Raw genomic sequence first — 5,000 nt, 5'->3', positions numbered from 1 at the left:
ATAAGAAAATGAATGAACTACACGACAAGTAATAAACGTTCAAAATAAAATATTCGAAAAACAGTTACAGCATTAAAACATTTTTCATATGTAAACTATAAAGACCTGATCTATATTGATGCATTATTTTCAGAAACGTCTAAATGGTTAACGTTGGCTCCATCTATATTTCCGTTTCATGAAATTGACATACGGTTTGATGGGAGCCTGACGTTACATGTCACTGAAGTTGAGCCTTTGATGAAATATCAAAGGCATTTCTTAAAAAAAAAAAAAAAAAGAGTCTGTGAATGCACATCTAAAAGAACAACATAGTTAAAGATAACCTTTTAGATGAGCGCTTTGTAATTCGCAGGTAAAAGTAAGTAAGGTAATGGAATGCTATATATCTAAGCTACGATTAGTGATGATGTACTAGAAATTATAGCTTAGTTTAAAGGTTTGAGAGTCGCTCATGATAGATTGATTATTTTTATTGTTATTGTTATTGTTATTGTTATTGTTATTGTTATTGTTATTGTTATTGTTATTACCATCTAAGCTCAAACCCTAGCTGGAAAAGCAAGATTATATAAGCCCAAGGGCTCCAATAGGTAAAAATAGCCCAGTGAGGAAAGGAAATAAGTTAATAAATAAACGATACATGAAACTATATAAGAAGTAATGAACAACTAAAATAAAATATTTCAAAAACAGTAACATCATTAAAGCAGATATTTCATATAAAAACTATAAAAAGACTTATGTTAGCCTGTTCAACCCAAAGGCTCCAACAGGTAAAAATAGCCCAGTGAGGAAAGGAAAGAAGGAAATAAATAAACGATATAAGAAGTAATGAATAATCAAAATTAAACAATTTAAAAGCAGTAACAACATTAAAACAGTTATTTCATATAAAAACTATAAAAGACTTATGTTAGCCTGTTCAACATAAAAAACATTTGCTGCAAGTATGAACATTTGCAGTTCTACTGATTCAACTACCCGATTAGGAAGATCATTCCACTACCCTAAATATAACCCGAAGATCATTCCACCACCCTAAACAGAACCCTAAATAAACGGTAGAAATACAGAATACTAAAACGGTCACATATGAATAAATTGAAGACGTTAAGGAAACCTTACAACGATATATATGACACGAAAATTAGGGGAGCTACTCTTTTTGAGGACCACCTTCGCCTCAGTTCGCATCTCTTTGATTAGTGTAAATCATTCGAAGGGGAAAGTTTTTTCCAGTTCTCTCCTTATGTAAATGAATTTAGCAGAAGTTATTGAAATGAGAAGGAAAGGGAATGAGAGGTAATGCATTCAGACAATTTAATTGCATATCCTCGGAATATTTCTGAGCTGGCGGAGGCAACAGCATTTTGAGTTGCCATTTAGCTTAAATTGCATCTTTATTCGTGTACACATCGTGTTAAGTGGAAATAAAATGGGATATTACCTTTAGAAAATGTTAAGAAAGAATTGTCAAATAATTAAGAAAACAGACAAAAAGTACTTTTGGTAAAAAAAGGAAAAAAAATATGTAAAAACAATTGAGAGAGAGAGAGAGAGAGAGAGAGAGAGAGAGAGAGAGAGAGAGACTAACATCTTACAAGATGAAAGGACAGGTTAATAAATGAGAGAGAGAGAGAGAGAGAGAGAGAGAGAGAGAGAGAGAGAGAATAACATCTTACAAGAAGAGAGAAAGAGTAAATGGACGACGAGTTAGCGAGACAAAAGTTCATAATCAACGGTGATAGGCTAATATCTCTACCGGATCAGGAAATTGTCTGAGACAAAGGGTATCTCTTTATCGAATTATCATCTCATTTATCTGGAGGAAAATGAGTTTTCGCGTTGAACACACCCCCCACCCTAACTTTCCGTTGAACGTCTTCCTTTTTTTTTCTAACTGGTAATTTTTCTTGTTAGATAAGTGTGTATTATTTTATCAATTATAGTACTTCAGTATATTTTGTTTCATGATTGATAATTACCTCACTTTGATAATAAAGAGCAAGTGTCTATATATATATATATATATATATATACCACGGCACTTCCCTCAATTTGGGGGGTCCCCGACATCAAACAAATGAAACAGAAAAGGGGACCTCTCCTCACTACGTTCCTCCCGGCCTGGCAAGGGACTCAACAGAGTTCAGCTGGTACTACTAGGGGTGCCACAGCCCACCCTCCCACATTATCCACCACAGATGAAGCTTCATAATGCTGAATCCCCTACTGCTGCTGCCTCCGCGGTCTTCCAAGGCACCGGAGGAAGCAGCAGAGCCTACCGGAACTGCGTCACAATCGCTCGCCATTCATTTCTATTTCTAGCACGCTCTCTTGCCTCCCTCACACTTATCCTTCTATCACCCAGAGCTTCCTTCACTCCATCCATCCACCCAAACCTTGGCCTTCCTCTTGTACTTCTCCCATCAACTCTTGCATTCATTACCTTTTTTAGCAGACAGCCATTTTCCATTCTCTCAACATGGCCAAACCACCTCAACACATTCATATTCACTCTAGCTGCTAACTAATTTCTTACACCCGTTCTTACCCTCACTACTTCGTTCCTAACCCTATCTACTCGAGATACACCAGCCATACTCCTTAGACATTTCATCTCAAACACGTTCAATTTCTGTCTCTCCGTCACTTTCAATCCCCACAACTCTGATCCATACATCACAGTTAGTACAATCACTTTCTCAAACAGAAATCTTTTTACATTCACCAACCTTTTATTTTTTACTAATCCCTTAACTGTCCCCAACACTGCATCCTTCATTCACTCTCTGACGTACATCTGCTTCCACTCCACCATTTGCTGCAACAACAGACCCCAAGTACTTTAACTGATCCACCTCCACAAGTAACTCTCCATTCAACATGACATTCACCCTCGCACCACCCTCCCTTCTCGTACATCGCATAGCCTTACTCTTACCCACATTAACTCTCAACTTCCTTCTCTTACAGACACTTCCAAATTCTGTCACTAATCGGCCAAGCTTCTCTTCTGCGTCTGCAACCAGTACAGTATCATCCGCAAACAACAACTGATTTACCTCCCATTCATGGTTATTCTCGTCTACCAGTTTCAATCCTCGTCTAAGCACTTTAGCGTTCACCTCTCTCCCCACTCCATCAACATACAAGTTAAACAACCACGGTGACAGCACACATCCCTGTCTCAGCCCTACTCTCACCGAAAACCAATCGCTTACTTCATTTCCTATCCTAATACATGCTTTACTACCTTTTACAAACTTTTCCCTGCTTGCAACAACCTTCCACCAACTCCATGTCATACGCTTTCTCCAGATCCATAAACGCAACATACACCTTACCTTTTGCTAAATATTTCTTGCATATATGCCTAACAGTAAAAATCTGATTCATACAACCCCTACCTCTTCTAAAACCACCCTGTACTTCTAAGATTGCATTCTCTGTTTTATCCTTAATCCTATTAATCAGTACTCTACCATACACTTTTCCCACCACACTCAACCAACTAATACCCCTAGAATTACAACAATCTTGTACATCTCCCTTACCCTTATATAGTGGTACAATACACGCACAAACCCAATTTACTGGTACCATGGACAACACAAAACACATATTAAACAATCTCACCAACCATTCCAGTACAGTCACAACCCCTTCCTTCAACATCTCAGCTCTCACACCATCCATACCAGATGCTTTTCCTACTCTCGTTTCATCTAGTGCTCTCCTCACTTCCTCTCCTGTAATCTTTCTCTCATGCTCATCTCCCATCACCGGCACCTCAGCACCTGCAACAGCAATTATATCTGCCTCCCTATTATCGTCAACATTCAGTAAACTTTCAAAATATTCCGCCCACCTTTTCCTTGCCTCCTCTCCTTTTAACAACCTTCCATTTCCATCTTTCACTGTCTCTTCAATTCTTGAACCAGCCTTCCTTACTCTCTTCACTTCTTTCCAAAACTTCTTATTCTCTTCATATGAATGACCCAATCCCTGACACCACCTCAGGTCAGCTGCCCTCTTTGCCTCACTTACCTTGCGCTTTACTTCCACATTTTTCTCTCTATATCTTTCATACTTCTCTGCACTATTACTCTGCAGCCATTCTTCAAAAACCCTCTTTTTCTCTTTAACTTTTACCTTCACTCCTTCATTCCACCATTCACTGCCCTTCCGCATGCTGACTCCAACAAACTTCTTGCCACACACATCACTTGTAATCCCAACAAAATTTTCTTTTACTAACTTCCACTCCTCCTCTAAATTACCCGTTTCTCTTAGTTTCACTTCGTCATATGCCATTTTCAACCTTTCTTGATATTTACTTTTTACCCCCGGTTTTATTAGCTCTTCAACCCTCACTAGCTCCCTTTCACATCCACCTACTCTATTCCCCCACTCTTTTGCTACAACTAATTTTCCTTCCACCAAAAAAGGATCAGACATACCGTTAGCCATACCCCTAAACACGTCCACGTCTTTCAATCTTCCAAACATTCTTTTAGTTATCAACACACAATCCATTAACGCCTTTTCTACCACTCTTCCATTTGCCACTTTTACCCATGTATATTTGATTTTATCTTTCTTTTTGAAAAAGCTATAATTTATCACCATCTCTTGCTCAACACACATATCTACCAGTCTCTCTCCACTCTTATTTTCACCTGGTACGGCATACTTCCCAATGACACCTTCTACCTCTCCAGCGCCCACTCTAGCATTTAGGTCACCCATGACAACTACATAATTCCTTCTACCCAGTCCTTCTACACACCTAGTTAATTCATTCCAGAACTCATTCCGCTCTTCTTCACTTTTCTCACTACCTGGCCCATACGCACTGACAAACGCCCAACATTCCATACCCAACCTAACCCTTACCAATATTAACCTATATGATATCTCCTTCTATTCCACTACTTTATCTGTCATCCATTCACTCAGCAATAAAGCCACACCCTCTCTCGCTCTTCCCCTTT

Source organism: Palaemon carinicauda, chromosome 22 (genome assembly GCF_036898095.1).
Source record: "Palaemon carinicauda isolate YSFRI2023 chromosome 22, ASM3689809v2, whole genome shotgun sequence".
Taxonomy (NCBI): domain Eukaryota; kingdom Metazoa; phylum Arthropoda; class Malacostraca; order Decapoda; family Palaemonidae; genus Palaemon; species Palaemon carinicauda.
This window is presented reverse-complemented; position numbering follows the sequence as displayed.